The 19213-nt window shown below is 46.8% G+C and overlaps 1 protein-coding gene across 3 annotated transcripts in view; it reads left to right on the top strand.

Annotated features, from left to right (window-relative positions):
- SFMBT1 (Scm like with four mbt domains 1) overlaps nucleotides 1–19213 on the top strand; it is a 1637826-nt gene that overhangs the window by 498382 nt on the left and 1120231 nt on the right. The window lies entirely within an intron of this gene.

Here is a 19213-nt window from a genome sequence, read left to right as displayed (position 1 = left end):
CTACACACAACTAGGACTACAGGTGTAAGCAAAACCAACCTTTGGTATAAGTCTGTACTACACAGTTTTGTGGTAGCGCTGCTGAGCAGTCGGGCTTATCCCAAGAGGGAATGTGAGCTGTAAGGATGTTACACAGAGGTCTATAATTACAAGTATTCAAATAGACTCTTATATTCAAGGTTTCTTGGTTATTAATTTCTGAGGCATTTAAACTGCTATGAAGGAGGAGCAAAATGGCATTCAGAGCATTTGAAGTAGGAGCAAAAAGGCATACGTTAATAACAAATATTAGTTACTCTAAAACAGTGCAAATAGTTTGAGTTCACCAGAGGAGTTGATTCAGTGCAATAGGTTAGGCCAACGTCAATGGGCTAAAGTCTTGTATAGGATAAAGCAGTTAAACGGAAAAGTATTTGCCAAAGTTCGCAGAAGTAGTTTGTAAAAGAAAGATTCATCTGGTGAGTCACAAGCTGACTAGGCCTGCAACTTGCCAAAGTTTCAAGCACTTTTGCAGTGAGAGGTAAGTTCTCTCGGTAGGGTTTTCACAGTAACTACAATGAAGAAAAAGATGTAGCTGAAGACGTCTGTTCCTGGCAGTTCCTGCGGATCTCGCTGTTCCTGAGCCTCAGTCGTGGGGACAGGAGGGAGGACGTTGGAGGACTCCAGCACTGCACTGGGACTGTTCGAAAAGCTGGCAAAGGCAAATCTTCAATTCCGGTAGCTGTAGTCAAGCACACAAACTGGTGTCCTTCTCCCTGGCTATTCGGTTTCCTGGAGCACTCTACAACCAGCTCTGAGAATGGTATCCAGGTGGCTTACGAGTTGATTGGTCCCACAAGCTCAAGGGGAGAAGTCTTCCTTGAAGGGCTTCTCTGTCAAGATGAACTTGGTGATTCGGACCTGCAACAGGGCTTCAGCAGGCAAACCAACGGTCTAAGAGTTGCAGCAGCCATTCTCTTCCAGCTCGTCTTCAGTTCTTTCGTTCCAGTGGTCGACTCTGCCTTCCAAGCCAAGATACTCGCCTGTTAAACAGTTTTCTCCCTTTCATTCTGGCCTAGCTGCCACTCACCCTGCAGGATGGCTGTCCTTGCCGGTCAGTCAGCCAGCCAATCACGCCAGAGTGCATTTGGGTCTGCTAGGAGACTAGGCACAGGGAGTTTCGGGCACCTCCCTCACGTCCTGCCCACCCCAGACACTCGGGCGCCATAGGCAGTCTTCAGTCCTGAAGCCTGGCAAAGGCATAGGAACAAAGGGACCAAACCTGGTTTGACGCGCAGAGACAAACTCTAGAAGGAACTTTCCAAAAAGAAATGGCGAAAAAAGACGACCGGGACCTGTTTAAACAAAGGGGGTTCAGACGCCATCTTGAAAAACATGTCTCCCGCGATTTAACGCTGCTGGTGTTCGCTGTCGGGAAAAATCATGGTAGTTTGTTGTAAAACCACTGCCACCAGCTATTCTCGAGAGGAATGCGTAGCATTTGACTGCTACATGAGTTTCTAGACATAGGGGATACTAAGTAACCCCTCCATCACTCTATTGTAAGTTAGTGTCTGCTGGTTCTAGGAATTTGAAAAGACTAGTAAAGTCAGTTTCACTTTACTTTCTCTGGGAAAAAGTAGTTTATCTCAGAGAAGGTGTTTAAACCTTGGGACAGCAAGGCTTTCCCCTGTGTCACTGCACTGAGGGCGCTGTGTGACACAAAAGAAAAGATGATGCCTATGGAGTTGTCTAAAACGCCTTAATCAAAGAACACAAGAGTAAAACACACATCAAAATACATGAGAGAGTGGGGGGGGGGAAAGGCTCACGCTCTCTCCAGGTAAAATCAATCAAGTCCTCAAAATCCAGCAAAGGTGCTGGGGGTCCCGAAGGTGAAGGGAATTGGCACATTTATGAGAATTCTCCCTAACACTACCATTCTCCTAGTGTAAGCTGGATTCCCAAAGGGTGGAAACCTGTCCCTTTATGGAACAGGTAGGGGGGTATGGCAGAAGGGATGCCAATGATTTAGGTTGGTCTTGTGGTTGTATCATCTGTAATGTTTGTCATGTACACTGTACCCTCGACATTTGGTTTCAAATATTTTAAATTTAATTCATAAAAAGTACATTGTTTATCCACAACTTAAGTAAAATAGTGAAGTAAAGCTAGAGGTTTTTAACATGTTAGAAGATAAACTGTCTAATATCTGAGGGAAGATTGGATAACTACTTTCCCCCTAGATAGTTTCTGTGCCTACATTGACCTCAATGTATTGTGTGGGCGGAAGGCTGCTTGCACAACCTTGCACACCCAGCACCGCCCTGTTTAGAGTGCACATATCCTTAGCCCTGCTTCCACCCTAATGCCACCTTTGCTAACCAAACTGGCAGAACATGCTGTACAATTTTGTGCTTGGGTAGGGTGATTGCAGATGGTATTGATTAGGTTATTGCCACTGCTGATAAGAATCTGGCTGTAGCCCACGACCCTTGTGCAGGATGATCATGTGCCACATGGCAACCCCTTTTCTTGCCCATGCATGCACATCTAAGTGGATCATTGTCATATCCAAGGCCTAGAAGGCAGGACGGAGCGGATGTCCCAATGAGCTGGCAGATTGCTGCCTGAACTGCGGCCCATCCGCTGCCTGACCGTGGTAATAGTCTACATGGCAGGAAAGCTTCTGTCAGGCGGCTTACTGCATTAGGGGTGACGTTGGTGGCTCATTTGCAGAATCCGATGCCGGCTTGGCTTCTGATAGGTAGAATGGAGAAGGTCTCTAAACATTAAGTAAAATATATGCTTATTTATTATAAGTGATCGTTTCCCTCCCACTGTATGCCTCTTGTCACACAACAGTTACCTTTCCCTTTCAACTGTAAATGTTTCTATTGTGGAAAAGCCTAGATGGATTAGGGTTACAAAATATATTGCACTGTTCAGATGCGTGGAAAATGGCCAGATTGGTACATTTTCCAGTCCACCCAGCCTTTTAGAACCACAGGTACTCCACCTGCAGATAGACCATCAATGTGAAAAGTTAGTTAGGGAGAGTCTTCCACATCCCTTTCTTTCTTTTTATTTATTTATATTTATATAGCACCAAGGATGGAGGCATCGGAGCGCTCACAGAAACATACTATACATAACAAAAATAATTCATCATTAAACAGTGGCAGTTTTTCCGGAAGCCGTAGGGGAATACATAAAGTTAATCTTTATAAAAATAAGTGTGTCTTCAAATTTAGTTTAAACATGGTTAACTTTGGTAAGGGGTGTGAAACAATCTATCCAAAGGACCTGCCAGGATTCCAGTCGAGAAGCTAAGGTAGAGCAGCCTGGCATTCCTCAAGGGAGGGGGAAAAGGTTTGTGGACAGTCCCAATAGGCAATCTAAGAGAATACACTACACAAGTGTACTCACAAATGGGCACTTGTGTAAGTAGGTAAGACCAAGGTCACTGTACATATAGGTAAAGAAACTATACAAAATCAAGCACAGATCGTAAAGGGAAAATCCAGTGGGGGAAAAACAAAGAATTCAGCATCAGTTATTAGAAAGGACTTCGACAAAATGGTTCTCAAGCCAGGTATGGAATATATGAAAAGAAGGGTGTGATCAAATAAAATAAGAAAGATTTAGTGGGGCAGTGCTTTTACATTAAGAGAAAAAGAACAGAAATGGGATGAGGGCCAAGGGTGGTTGCGAACAGTAAGGAGAAACTGGGATTGTGTACAGAGCGAATGTGAGGGAGGGAAGAAAGATAAAGTGAGGCAAGACTATGAATGTACCTGTAAACAATGCAAAGGAAATGGAGAAGAACATTGGAGTCAAAGGGTGTTACATAAGAGAAGAGGTAATACAGCAATGGGAAAGTGTGAAAAGAAAGAGGATAGCAGAGTTGTAGACCGAGCGCTGGAAGGTAAGATGAGAAATGGGAAGGCCAAGGAAGAGGGCAGAAGAGTAATCAATATAAGTGAAAATGAGAGATCTGATAAGGAGTTTGGTTGGTTGAAATGATAGGAAAGGGTGACCGTGAGAGGAATATTTGAGTGCCATCAGCATAGAAATGACCCTATAAATGGTAGTACGAGATAATAGCAGAAAGAGGAATTGTGTAGAGGGAAAACGGAGTACCAAGCAACGAAACCTTGAGTGACCCTGATGCGAAGGGAAGATATGTTTGGACCAAGAAACAGAATGAGCTCAGTGAGAAAGATAGGAGTGAAACTATTGGAGGACAGAGCCAGATTAATCAAAGTTAATTGACTGTGGAAAGAAGAATTTAATAATCGACTGCTTGAAAGGCTGCAGATAGGTCAAGGAAAATATGTATAGAAGAATGTTAGGCAAGAATTGGAGTAGTAACCCTGTGGGAGACTACACCACCCTTGTCCTCTTGGGATTATGTAACCCTCATATTGGTATAGGTCTGTACTACACAAGTCAGTAGTGTGACTGGGCAGCCAGACTTCTCTCAAGAGGGGTACATGTGAACTGTAGAGCTGTAGAATTGAAATCCACAAATGGAGGTATCCAAATAACACTTCCACTCGAGGTTTTCTAGTAAAATAATGATTTATTTAAATTTCATTTTTAAATAAGCATTCTTTAAACCTTTAAGTGCCATGGGTTTCCAGCCCCTTCCCAGCCCCCACCCTCTCCCCCCCATGCCAAGGCCTTTTTTGGGGATTTCGGTATGTCGCCATTCAATGCCTTGTAACTTTTTTGTTACATGAGATATCTCAGCCAAATTTGGCCCCTTTTTTTCCCACTTGTAGGCGGTCATAACGCCACCCAGGAATCCTAGGTTGCTGTAGGGGGTTGAGAGAGAATAACCAAAAAGGGGGAACATTTTGTGTTTTTTAAGAAAATGCCAATAAAATTATGTACAAAGAAGCCTGTGTTTTTTTTCTTTGTAAGAGCTAGGAACAAATGGTTTGCTCTGCTGAATTCCCCGATTTCCTGGCTTTCAAGAACAGGTTGAGTGGAAAAGAATTATTTTGATGTGGTTCACTGTTTTGTGAGAGGTAGGCGATTTGGCAATTTTTGCCAATTGTTCATGCGTGGACGGAATGGAAGAAAAGGGTAGGAAAGCCGAATTGGAGGACAGAAAGGCATATATTTCTGAAAAATAGACAAAATTCCAAGTTTAGGAAGGGGTGATATGCGCAGGTCAGGCAACAACTAGGTAGGGAAAAATTCCATAGTTTGGGGGGAAAAAGCGGGAAAATGACCAAAAAAAAGTTGTGGTGGACATGATTGGCTTGGTGCGGCAATGGCTTCTATGAATTTTGAGAAAAACAATGCTCTGCTACATTCCCCGACTCTTGCAGTTAGGAAATCACACTTTTTTTTGTAGTGTTTCACAAAACAAGCAATACCACAAGGCAAACACTGAGCCATGGTACAAAGGAGTTTTATGCTTACGGCCTGAACAGACGTACATAGCATGTGTAAATCAGGAAAACCAATATGGTGAGGAACGGCAAGCATACATTTTCTGAAAGAGCACAGGCAGACCTTTTCAAGGGTAGGTGACTTGTGCAGGTTACAAAAGTGTATGGTGCCTAAAGCAGCGACTAAATGTAGGGCACATTTGGGAAATGAAAGGATTGTGTGACAAAGGGCACCAGCAAATGGGTCGAAACGTTATGAAAACCACACAAACACAACAAATGTCATACCTTCCCGCATTCCCACACGTGTCCCGACGAAAACAGTACCTCACATGTGTGGGTGCACCTACCTGGGCGCCAAGTGGAAAGCCTAAAACACGGCGAACCCCAAATCTTTTCCGACAGCTGAATTTCACCATTTTTTCAGAAGGGCGCACCATTTAGATATGGGCCTAAGGTGTCCAAGCCACCAAGGAAAACGGGGAACCCCATGCATTTCTGAAAAGAGGACACCCGTGGGAATCCCCAGAGGTCTGACTTGGCAAATCGGCCCAGAATTTGTTACCCAGAAACCTGACAAAGTGAACATTGTTTTTTTTTCCCCACCAAATATCACACTTTGTCAGGGATTGTGGGTAATAAATTCTGGGCCGCTTCACGCAAGACAGACCTCTGTGCATTCCCACGGGTGTCCTCTTTTCAGAAATGCATGGTGTTCCCAGTTTTCCTTGGTGGCTTGGACACCCTAGGTCCAAACCTGTATGGTGTGCACATGAGTCAAAATCCTGCAATCCTGCTGTGCGAAAAGAGTTTGGGTTACCCGTGTTTTTGGCTTCGCCCTTTGCGCCCGGTAGGTGCACCCACACATGTAAGGTACCGTTTGTATTGGGACATCTGTGGCATCGCAGGACGGTAGGGCATGTGCTGTTGGTGGCGTGTTTCGGTGGGTGACCAGAGTAAAATGTGCGGAAATTGTGGTTTTTTCCCCCCAAATTTGGACTTTGCCAGGGGTTCTGGATAATAAATTCTGGGGCGATTTTCGTAAGTCAGACTCTGTGGATTCCCACGGGTGTCCTCTTTTGGGAAATGCATCGGGTTCCCTGTTTTCCTTGCTGGATGGAGTGCCTAAAAGGACGAGCTATTGCGTCCTTGGCAACACAGAGGTAATGTCAAGGACGAGATAGCTCGTCCTTGGCACTTAAGGGGTTAAAAAGGGCAATAAAAATACAACTCAAAATATGTTCTCAGAGCCAAGACAAGCAAGTAGACACTCTCTTTAGAGATGCTTCATACACACTTTATACACCCTGAGGGGACTTCACTAACTAGGACATTAATGGCATTTATATTTCCCTTTTGTACTTAATAAATTATGAGATTGGTCAAAAAGGAAAGGTTAAAGGAATTAAAAGGGTTAACCGGTTCTCAGAGCATGTGAGCACTTTTAAAATCTCCCAATGTAGTCTAGATAAAACCTTTCCCATCAATATTGGTTAAAAACCAGTGTATCACTTATGAGGGACAGTTGGAATCAAAGTCAATGGACTAGAAGAGTCTGCAGGAAGCCAGTACAGCCAAAGTCAATTGGAGCAAAGTCTATGTAGCTGAGGCACTTTTTAAATAACAAAAAGTATTGCACAAAGTTAGAGAGTTTGTTGCAGAAAATCACTGTTGGGCCACAAGCTGTTAGGCTTGTGAAAGCTAGAGCTGAGGTCAACTCTAGAAAAAGCAGCTATTGCAAATCTCAACTGAGAAAAGCAAGCTAAAGGCAGAAGTAAGTACCCCTGAGTCGGAACTGTACCTTGGGTCAGAAGAAGTGGATCCAGCTGGCTTCTGTCTTGGTTGCAGTGTTACAGGTCCTGTGTTCCTGAGCTTTGGTCATGGGGACAAGAGGGAGGACGTCTGGAGGACTCCTGCTCAGCAGTTCGGAGGTCGGCGGCAGAAGCGGGCTCTTTTCAATTCAGCAGCACTTGGCGGTTTCAGCATGCGGTAAACGGCACCACCGTGGATCTTGGACTCTGGTTGGGCTTCCTTCACTCCTTTAGTCCAGCACTCTGTTGAGGTGACTCGAGCTTGGGTTGTCTTGCTTCAGGAGGGTCCTCAGGAGACTCTTGGAGCTTTTGGCCAGCTTACAGACATTGCACTAGACTCTGGATTTCTCAACCCCTGGCACTCGGTTCCAGCAGCAGCAAAGAAGTACAGCAAGTTGGGGGAAGGTCTTCCAGCAAAGTTAGTCTCAGAGTTAGTTGGTCCTACTAACCCAAGGGAAGAAGTTGTCCTTTCCGGAGCTTCTCTTGTCCATTCGGCAAAATAATTTCAGCAGCAGGGCTTCACTGGGCAGTTCAGTGATCCAGGAGGATGCAGCAAGCTTCTCTTCACGATTCCTTCGGATGTTTTGTCCAGTGGTCAACTGCCTTCAGTCTAAGAAGCCTCACCTTTTTATATAGGTTTCTCCCATTCATGCACAGCATAGATGTAACGCATTCAGCCGAGCTGTCACACACACAGTTTTGTGCACCTCCCTCACTTCCTGCCCTGCCAGACACACTGGAGCCAGAGGCGGGTTTCAGTACTGAAGCCTGCCAAAGGCAAAACTAACAAAGGGCCTAAACCTCATTTGGCGCGCAGAGTAAAACCCAAGAAAAACCTCACAAGCAAGAAATGGCGAAAAAAAGATGATCAGGACCATTTTGACACAATGGTCACCCATGGGTGCTATACTGCCATGGGTGCTATACTGCAGCTGAGGATTCATCCTGCGGTAGAAAAGCACAATAGTAGGAAAACTAAACCACTTCCACCCTCCATTTAAAGTAGTGAGGGTAACATAAAAATGTTAAATGAGTTAGTAGAAAAAGGGGCTACTAAGTAAACAACCCCCCCCCCCCCCCCCGAGCACTCCACATAAGATGGGGTGTGCCGGATCTACAGAGAGAAAAGGTAAATAAAGTAAATTTTACTTTACTATTCTCGGGAACAGTAATTCTCAAAAAGGTATTCAAACCTTATGAGAAATCTAAAGGATTTCTGTGGGTCGCTGTACTGAAGGTTCTGTGTCACCATACAAAAAGTAGATGCCTATGGATTTTGACAGACTCAAAAAAACAAAGGAAACAGATAATGCAAATCAGATCAAAATACACGAGAGAGTGAGAAAACGGCTTACTCTCTTCAGGGTGAAAATGAAAAAGTCCTAAAGTCCAGCAAAAGAGCTGGGGGTCTCGAAGATTGAAGGGAATTAGCACAGAAATTAGAATTCTCTCCAACAAAGAAAGCTTGGTGTGACAGGCAAAAAGGAGAGCATTAGACCCATAAAGTCCAGTAAGAAGGTCGAAAAACCAGACTGGTGGGAAGGAAGGCGTGAATGCAAATTCATGAAGGAGGAGACGTTAAAATAAACAGTGCATTTGAATAGTTTCGAAATAAAGGGGATAAGATAGATGGGACAGAGGTCTCTGGGAACAGTGAGGTCAAGAGTAGCTATTTTAAGAATGGGAATCACCAAAGCATGTTTGAAAGAAGACAAAACATTAATTGGAGAGAGCAATATTGAGGATATATTCGAGAGCTCAAGTTAGGTGACAATCAGAGTCAGTGATTTGGGAACCTGGTGATAGTGAGAATGAAGAAGGGGAAGAAAATCAATAGGGTTGGGGTAGTGAAGGAGGAACGCAAGGAAGAAAACCTTTTTGAAGTGAATTAATCAGACTTGTCGGGAGTGGCCAATTATCGAGCAAGGACTTAGTGCGGCGTGACGAGTAAGGTTCTTTCCTCTTCCTCTTGGTCAGCAAGGGGAGTCGGCTTGGGCAGCGCCGTAGTACTGGGGGCAAAGGAAAAGCCAGGTGCTGTTTTGTTTGTTCTGCGGCTGCCTTGGGAGTCCCGCTGGTGGCTGTTCTTCTGTGGCTTTCCAAGGACCCCTTGGGCGGTGGGGGGGTCAACGGACAGGAGTAAGGGATGGATTTAGGCTCTTCTGTGATGCCTGCTAACACAGCGTGGTGGTAGGTTACAGGTTGTATAGAAAGCTGACATCGGATGCAGACTTGAGCTTTTAATATAAAATCTGAGTTTTTAACAAATCCCCTATATTGTTTAATCTTATTTGTGGTCCTAAAACCTGGAGTTTGAACTAGGTGCTCAGACAAGAGTTAATGTACAGTGACTGTGGGGTTCTTTGTAGAGACCCTTTGAGCTGTGTGTGTGTCCAGCGTATGATCTTAGAATCACCCCAGGCAAACTATGCCATTGTCAACTGGTGAGCTGTACCTTTTTCTAAAAAGTGCACAGGACTTTTCAGGATTGTGGCGGGGTGTGAGAAATCTGAGGGTTTTCTCACATTTAGCCCTCCTAGAAACTCCCCCAGGTAGCCAAGAGAAATACAAGGCTGCCAGACCCTAGGGGTGAATTTATGAGGGAGGATCACCTGGGTGGAGGGTCCTTGGGGATTGGAGAGAGGGTGCCTGTAGGTGAGACATGGTATACCCTTCACTATCACTGACCTACCGTCCCTCTGTCTTCATGTGATATTGTCAGTCATATCCCATTTTTCCCTGTAGTGTCCCACCAAATACTGACAAGAGGAAGAGGCACTTAAAGAGTAGTGCACACTTCCTATCGCAAACACCACTCTGGTACTGGGATGAAGAAGAGTGGCCTGGAGGTATCTAGTAATGAAGATCAGGCATGTTGCACTAACAGGTTTATACAAGGTCAGGCAATTGAGCCTAACCCACCTCACTTGCAACCTGCTAGTAATGGTAAAGAGTATAAAAGGTGGATCCCAAAATCAGAGAGAGCGAGAGAATCAGCTGTGTTGAGAAAATAAGCAGAGACGCCAGCAACGATCCCGGGAGACCTGTAAGAGGGACTTTGAAGTACCAGGAACCCTCTTATTGGAAGATGGACAGCAGGTGCTGCCTGTTAGGCAAGATTGTATGTAGTAACCCTGTGGAAGACTACACCAGCCTTGTCCTCTTGGCAATAGGTAACCCAACCTTTGGTATAGGCATGTACCGTACAAGTTGGTAGTGACTGAGCAGCTAGGCTTATCTCAAGAGGGGTCAATGTGAGGTTTAGAGGTGCAACATAGAGATTTACAGTGACAAATATTCAAATAACATTTATTCAAATGGATTGTGTCCTCCAACGTATTCCACATCTTTGACATGTAATGTCCAAAGCTGTGCACTTCGGAAATGTTTTCGGCAGAGGGCGTCCTGCATTGATGACGTCGGGACGATGTCGCGCGAAGGCCACCGTCGAGGGCAACGTCACCGGATGTTATAAATAGGGTGCACAGCACCCGTAGCCTCAGTTCAGTTTTTTCCACAAATGTGTTTGCTTCGAGAACTCGGCCCGCCTTGTGTGTTTCATCATATAGATGTCTTCTTCTTCGACCCCTCCGACTCCGGGTGTGGCTTTGAGACTTGCCGGGACTGCAAGTCTAAAATGTCGATCACCGACCCACATCGCATTTGTTGGTGGTGCTTGGGCGCGAGTCATGACACCGACGACTGTTCAAAATGCCAGTTGCTGACTGCCAAGGCCTTGCGGGAGCATAAGGGGAAGTATCAGGTAGGTAGGGGTTCTAAGCCCAGTAAGCAATCCAAATCGAAATCCAAAGGGGTGTCCACCGACGACTCAAGGGGCGACTCTCTTCTGCGTCGGGAGGAGGCCCGGGTTTCCCGGTCCCAGAGTGATACCCGCCATTAGTCTTCCTCGTCGTTGCATGCTCAGAAGCGCCATCACCGGTTGCCTTCCCTTGTCCTCCTCAGAGGATGGAGCCGTGAAGAAAGTGGCATGCCCAACGAAGTCCTTGACTCCGCAGGAATCGGCTGCCTTTTAAGGAGCAGATGTTGGCGAATTTTCAATCGCAGAGCACGGTTCGGGTCGCTCCTCCTGTTCAAGCCAGCAGGGAATGGTCTCGTACCGCGGCTCGCACGCGCCTTTGGGCTTGGGTCCGCGATGTGACTCGCATCGGGAACCTTCGAGGTCCCGTTCGGACAACGCTTTGGATAGTCGCAAGAGACGTGCTTTCAGGTCTCGATCCTCGTCCCCAGCGAGACTGCTGCAACCTTCTAAGGGCTCGAAGCCTGCGTCGACTCGGTCAGTGCTGTGTCCGTCCGACTTTGACGTCGAAGCTTTGCCTTCTTATCATCCATCGGCTCCGTTGATGAAGCCTTAGGCGCTCTAGACGCCAAAGCCTTAGGTGCACTCTGCATCGAAGCCTTCGGCGCCCTCAATGCCTTTGGGGTTTTGTGCCTGGAATTTACAGTTGGAGTTCCCTGATCTGGTGGACCTCCAAGGAAGGCTACTGCTAAGTCTGTGAGGCCAGTGGTGGACTCCAGGGCCTCTTCTGTCCCCAGGCCAGCTTTTTACCTCCCTCTGGATGACATATATGAGGAGGAAGAAAGGTCTGACTTTGAGGACCCTTTTGAGCATGATGTGGCTCCTGTCTTTTCTGGAGACAGTCAGTTGGAGGAGATAAGGCAAATCCTCCAAGATGCCATTGTGTTGGACACTTCTCGGGAAGTGGAATTTGGCAGGCCTGAGCCTGGGGCTCATGCAGAGTCGTCATACAGAGGCAGGCGGCTCATGGCTAGGGTCGCAGAGTATCTGGGCTGGTCCAGTCCTCGTGAAGATTTTTTGCAAGATGATCTTATGGACATTTTAGACCAAGGTCTGTCCTCTGACCAAGGTCTGTCCTCTCACCTGGTGTTACCTTTTCATCTCACTTTACAGAAAAGGGTGGCGGTTGCTTGGCAGTCACCGGAATCTCTTCCGGATGTTAATTAATCATTGACAAAGAAGTACCGCCACTTCCGTTGGCGACCCCAGCTACTTATCCACTCACCCCACTGCAGAGAGTTTGGAAGTCGGGTTTTGCCCTGGATGTGCAAGCCAGTTTTATGAACATGCCCTTTGATGGCGTACATTTGTTTGGCATCAAGGCTGGCGAGAGCCTTGAGAGGTTGCAGACATTGAAAGCTGCAGCAAAATCTTTAAGTGCAGCTGTGTCAAGCTCTGCCTTTCCGTCCTAGGGGACAGCAGTGGAGGGGGAGGTTCTTTTCGTCACTACTCCTCCTTTGCTAGAACGAGAGGGGCCGCCAGTCAAAGGGCTCAGCGAAAAAGTACCCCTGGTGGTCTATGAAATAGAGGTGTCAAAGCCGCTCAGGCAGCTGCCTCTTTGCCTTCAGGCACTGCCGCTGCAAATCAGTCTGGCCATGTCACATGGTTCGCCGGTTAGGGGCAGACTGTCTCAGCATCTCGAAGCGTGGCGAGCCATTACTTCCAATGCGTGGGTTCTGGATGCAATAGGCCACGGCTACGGCCTTCCCTTCCTAAAGCGGCCTCACGACAATCCACCGGGGAAACTCTCTTTGAAGCTTCCAGATCCGCTCCTTGTGCAGGAAATCTTGACCCTGCTGGAGAAAGGTGCTATAGAACTGGTGCCTATAGCGGAGAGGACAAGGGTTGGTATTCCCCTTATTTTTTGATCCTAAAGAAAGACGGGGATTGAGACGCATCCTGGACTTGCGTTGGTTGAACAAACTTTTCAAGAAGGACACGTTCAAGATGGTTACTCTTTCTCAAGTCCTCCAGGCCTTTCAACATGAGGATTGGTTGGTGTCTCTGGACCTACAGGATGCTTACTTTCATGTGCCGATTCATTCCAAGCACAGAAAGTACCCGAGTTTTGCGACTGGCACTTTCAGTTTCGAGTCCTGCCATTCGGTTTGACCTCCGCCCGAGGATCTTCACCAAGCTAATGGTGGTGGTGGCGGCAGCGTATCTCAGGTGAGGGGGGGATTCACGTCTACCCCTACCTGGACGACTGTCTGATCCGTGCGACCTCCCCCGAGCAAGCATTGGCTCACCTCAGTCTCACCTGCTGCTCCCTCCACAGGCTGGGCTTCTCCCTCAATTTTAAGAAGTCGCATCTGACACCTTCCCAACAGCTTCAGTACATCGGGGCTGTGTTGGACACGTCCTTGGGGGAAGTGCTTGCCTCCCAAGCTGAGGGCTCATCACATTGTGCAGATGGTGGACAAGTTTCAACGTGCCCAGAGTCTCCCGGTTTTCGAATTAATAAGGTTGCTCGGCTTCATGGCATCCTGCATTTTTCTGGTGCCAGAGGCCAGACTGAGGATTAGATCCTGGCAATAGGTCCTCAAGATGCAGTGGTCGAAGTTCTCAGGCAAGATGTTGGATCCCATTCAGATTCCTCTCTCGGTCTCCCGGGATCTTCTGTGCTGGGCCAACGAAGGGAACCTGATGAAGGGGGAGCCGTTTTGGCAACCATGGCCGGAGGTGACTGTTGTGATGGATGCTTCCCTCACAGGATGGGGTCCTCATGCCAATGCCTTGACCGCCAGCGGTCGTTGGTCTCTGTCGGAGTCCAAACTCCACATCAACCTGTTAAAGCTGAGGGCTGTCAGTCTAGCCCTGAAGGCTTTTCTGCCGTCTGTGCGGGGGAAGTGTGTCCTGATCATGACGGAAAACCCAGTGGCCATGCATTACATCAACAAAAGGGGGGGGGTAGGGTCACTCCCGTTGTGCAGAGAGGCAATGCATCTCTGGTTCTGGGCCATCCAGCAGGGAATTTCGATCTCGGCAGTTCATCTGACCGGAGACGAAAATGCGGCTGTGGACGCTCTGAGCAGCCAGAGCACGGTCTCTCACGAGTGGGTGTTGGCTCAGGAAGTCCTTCAGGAGATCTTTGCCCTTTGGGGAACCGCGCAAGTGGATCTCTTCCCCACCAGTGCCAACCGGAAGTGCAAGAGATTCTGCTCAAGGGAATTTCCTCTGAGAGGAGCCTCAGGAGACACGTTCGTAGTGGATTAGTCATTCCCACTGCTGTATGAGTTTCCTCCAGTCCCCGTCATTCCTCAAGGGTTACGGAGGTTCGGGTCCCACATGATCCTCATTGCTCCAGATTGGGCCAGGAGAGTGGTACCCGGACCTTCTCGAAATGTCCATCTGCCCTCCATGCTGTATTCCCAACAGAGTATCTGCACTCGCGAGAGGGGGGGAGGGGGTCAGGTTCTCCATCCAGAGGTCAGGACTCTCAACCTTCACGCTTTGTATCTGAAAGGTTGAGCTATAAGGATTGGGACCTCCCGGATGATTTGATGGAGGCCAGCAACAAAATCCCTGTACCGTTGCTGTTGGTGTAAGTTTTGTGACTGGTGCAGAGGACAAAATGTTGATCCTTTTCAGTGTTCCATTCCTATGATTTTGTCTTTCTTACTTTCTTTGGCCCACAGGGGCCTTCTTGTAGGTACCATTAAAGGTTACCTGGCGGCGCTGTCTATATTTAAGGGCTTGTCTGAAGAATGCTCTTACTTTAAGATTCCTTTGATTTCTCAATTTCTTAAAGGACTGACTAATGTATTCCCACCGTCCCCTTTCCAGGTGCCGGTTTGGGATTTGAATTTGGTTTTCAAATTTCTCATGGGTGCTCCGTTTGAACCTTTGCACTCTTGTCCTTTGAGATTCTTGTCCTTCAAGACAGTGTTCTTGGTTGCGGTTACTTCCTTCTTTACTTCTACCTAAGGTGGTGTCTGAATTTCATTTGAGTCAGAAAGTGGTTCTTCCTTCTTTCTATCCTCCTCCTCCTCCTGGTAAGGAAGAGGAGTGATGACTCCATAGGTTGGATCCTAGGATAGTTCTGAGCTTTTATATTTCTAGGATGCCCAGGGTCAGAGTGGACGATCAACTCTTTGTGGGATATGCTGGACACCGTTTGGGCCAGGCTGTTACCAAACAGACCTTGTCCGGGTGGATTATCCTCACCATTACTGAGTGTTACCGATTAGCACGTAAGGACCCTCCTGAAGGGTTGCAAGCTCAGTCCACTGGGGCGTGGCTACTTCACCGTCCTCCAACTGGGAGTTCCTATTAGGAATATTTGTGAAGCTGCCACATGGGCTTCTATCCACACTTTTGTTAAACATTACTCCCTGGATACGATCCATGGTCAAGATATGGCCCTTGGTAAGGCGGTTCTTTATTCCGCCATCTGATTGGGTACTCTAAATTCTTTGACCTCCTCCATTTTCTGGTACTGCTTTGGGAGTCTGTCAAAGATGTGGAATACGTTGGAGGACACAATCCATTCGAAGAACAAGTTCCTTACCAACTGTTAACGTTCTTTCGACTGGATGTTGCTACAATGTATTCCACACCGCCCTCCCGACCTGCCCCTCCAGAGAATTTCCTATGCGATTGCAGCTTACGTTTACGCAAGCCGTGTGTCTTATTTATAACATCCAGTGACGTCACCCTCAACGAAGGCCTTCGAGGGACATCGACGCAGCTGTGGATGTCAAAAATGTGGAATACGTTGGAGGAACATCCAGTGGAAAGAACGTTACCAGTTGGTAAGTAACTTGTTCTACTCAAGGTTTCTTATTAAAATAATGTTTTAACAGTCAGTTTTAAAATAAGCCTTCTTGAGAAAGGGCAATACAGAACAATAAAATTCAAAAATACACTCCTTCAGTTTCAGTTAAGTAGATGCCCTTTTGGGATCTCACACATACACTTTCTACACCCTGAGGTGATTTCAATAGCTGTGGACATTGGTATATCACTTAAACACTTAATGCAATACTGAGGTTGTGGAAGAAGGGAAATGTTAGGGAAGGAAACAAAGGTTAACAAGTTCTCTGAATAGTTTAGTACTTTACAATCCCCCAATGAAGTATAGGTCAACCCTTTCCCAGCTATACAAGTAACTTGTATATGACTTTTTTGAGGGACAGAAGCACACAGAGGGTCAAAAGAGTCTGCAGGGAGCCAGGGCAGCCAATGTCAATTGAGCAAAGTCTAGTGAGCTGAGGCACCTCTGGACGATAGCACAACAGTCTTGCACAATGTTATATAGAGAATTTGTAGAAAAGAATCACTGTAGGGTCACAAGCTGTAAGGCTTGTGAAATAGCAGATTCAAGCAGCTCTCCAAAGGGCAGCTAATGCAAGTCTCCTATGAGAACAAGCAAGCCACACACAAGAGTTAAGTACCCCTAGTTAGACAGTACCTTAGGTATGATGAAAAGGGTTCAGCTAGCTTCTGTTACTGTTGTAGTGCTGCAGATCCTGTGTTCCTGGGCCTCAATCGTGGGGACAAGAGGGAGGACGTCTGGGGACTCATGCGCTACAGTTTGATGGTCGGCAGCAGCAATTGGCTTACTCTAGATCAGCAGCACTTTGCAGTTTCAGCTACCTGTTAATAGCACCACTGCGGTTCTTTGACACCTTTGGCGCTCCCTTTGCTTCTGGGGTCCAGCACTATGTTGAGGTGGCTCGGGCTTAGGTTGTCCTGCTTCGAGGGAGTCCTTAGGATCTTCCTGGAGCTCGGGTCCGGCTTAAAGACGATGCACTCGTTCCTGGTGTTCCTGGCCCCTGGCACTCGGTTCCAGCAGCAGAAGCAAAGAAGTACAGTCAGCAGTGAGAGATGTTCCAGTCAAGTTCGTCTTGGGGTCAGTTGGTCCCACCAACCTAAGGGATGAAGTTGTCCGTTCCGGGGTTCTCTAGTCGATACAAAAATTGGAGCTTCAGCTGTGCAGCAGGGCTTCACCTGGCAAGGCAACGGTCCAGGAGGGTGCAGCAAGCTTCTCTTCCAGTTTCCTCTTTGGTTCCTTCATCCAGTGGTTGACTCTGCCTCTCTCCAAGAGACCTCGCCTTTTATGCAGGTGTCTCCCATTCATTCGCAGCCTAGCTGTCGCTCACACAGCAGGGTGGCTGTCCTCCAAAGACGGCCATCCAGCAATTCACCTTTGATTGCATTCCTGTAACCAAGGAGACTAAGCACAGTGAGTTTTGGGAAACTCCCTCGCTTCCTGCCCTGCTAAACACGCTGGAGCCAGAGGCAGGCTTCACCAGTGAATCCCGCCAAAGACACAATGAACAAAGGGACCAAACCTGGTTTGGTGCGCAGAGTAAAACCCAAGAAGGACCTCCCAAGCAAGAAATGGCCACCAGCCATTAATTGTAGTGAGGGTAACATAAAAATGTTACATGAGAAAGTAGACAAAGGGGATACGAAGTAACCCCTCCAGCACTCCACTTAAGGTGGTGTGTGCTGGGTCTCGAAAGAGTAAAAGGTAAGTAAAGTCAATTTCACTTTACTACTCTTGGAAACAATAGTTTATCCCAAGAGAAGGTATTTAAACCTTAAGAGAAATCCTAATGACTTTTCTGTGATACTGCACTGAGGGTGCTGTGTGTCACAATACAAAAGGGGATTCGTATGTAGTTTGTCAGACTCCAAAACCAAAAGCGACACAGAATACAAATCGAAGATAAAATACATGAGAGAGTAAGAAAAAAGTTTTTCACTCCAGGATGAAAATCAAAAGTTGTAAAGTCCAGCAAAAGAGCTGGGGGTCTCTAAGGTAGAAGGGAATTAGCACAGAATTCTCCCTAACACTTTGGTACAGCTGAGGAACGAGAAAAGCCATTTGTGCTCAAGCCCGGGTGCAGCTGGATCTCCGAAAGACACCGGGAACACAGAACGAGTCTGAAGCAGAGCAGCAAAGCCGGTGTCTATGGAGACGTGTCCAGCGAACTGCCGGTTGGCTTCTAGTTGGGGAGAGCCGCCGGGAGGAGCTGCGAAGAACTGTAAGGTGTTGGAGGACATTCGGGAGATCGGAGAGCTCCGAAGGGACTACAAATAAGTAACTGTCCACAAGCGTAAGTAAATGCTACCTATATTGGGATTGGTCACCCTAAGTTACCTGGTGGAACCCAGACGTGGACTCCCTGCTCACTGTGCTCAGAGAGGCACAGCTCCACCTCACTGATGAGGCTCAACAAGGCTGAAGCAGGTGTATGGGGTTGCTGTTGGTACTCTTGTTCAAAGGAGTTGCCTGGCATTTTGCTGCTAGACTGCCCTTGTGGGCGGGACAAAGACTGATATGCAAATGGATATTCATCCTTTATGTAAAGGACAGTGAGCAAAAAGCGATGGCTGCAAACTCTCAAAAAGGGGAAAAAAACACAGAACAGGTTATCTGCTACCTTTTTTCTAATACCCAAATTGAATACCGAACTGAAAGAAAGTTTCTAATTGAATACATTACAATGCTATTAGAGTGAGCACAAGTAAATACTACACACATTGAATACCGAACTGAAGGAAAGCTGCTATTTGAATGAACCACAATGTGCTGAATGGTGAATGAACACTCTAAGCCAAATAACAATACCAAACGACACACTGACGATAAAGCGCAGTATGAACTTTGAAAACCACAGTTGCAAAGATAAGAGAGGTTGTCTAAAATAACTGCGAACCTGAGAGAGTCACAAGTGTATGACAAGCCCAGAAGTGGTATCAAAGAGTATTATAAGGAATACAAGTGTGGAAAGTGAAAGCCTGAGGCAGAAGAGCCTATGAGGGGCCCAATAGTTTGGGGAGACTTATACTTGCGTGACCTGTGACTGGTGTCTGACAACTGCGCCAAGACCAGAATGTCTTCGAATGTGAACATTACAGACACCAAGAATCAAACCAAAAGAAAAGTATATGATTTCTAATTGCGTGACCTGCGATGGGTGCACTGTGTGGTCTGATAACTGCGCCTAGACCAAGAAACCCTGAATGGTGAACAAGCTGTAAAGAACTGTGAAACAATTGGTCAAGTAAACCTGAAGATGGTTCAAATGGACACAGTGTTTTCTTCTGAACTTGGAGCAGGTGACACCAGTGTTGAGTGTGGTGTTAAAGTCTTGGAATGGAAACCCTGAGAGTTAAACAAACTGAGAACTTTGTCTTGGAGTAGTGAGTCTCAGGACCTCAGTTGTGTGTGAACTGTGCTACATTTTAAC

Source organism: Ambystoma mexicanum, chromosome 2p (assembly GCF_040938575.1).
Source record: "Ambystoma mexicanum isolate Mex_15411 chromosome 2p, UKY_AmexF1_1, whole genome shotgun sequence".
In the NCBI taxonomy this organism is placed as follows: Eukaryota; Metazoa; Chordata; class Amphibia; order Caudata; family Ambystomatidae; genus Ambystoma; species Ambystoma mexicanum.
Note: the sequence above shows the minus strand (reverse complement) of the source record. Positions and strands in the feature narration are given on the sequence as shown.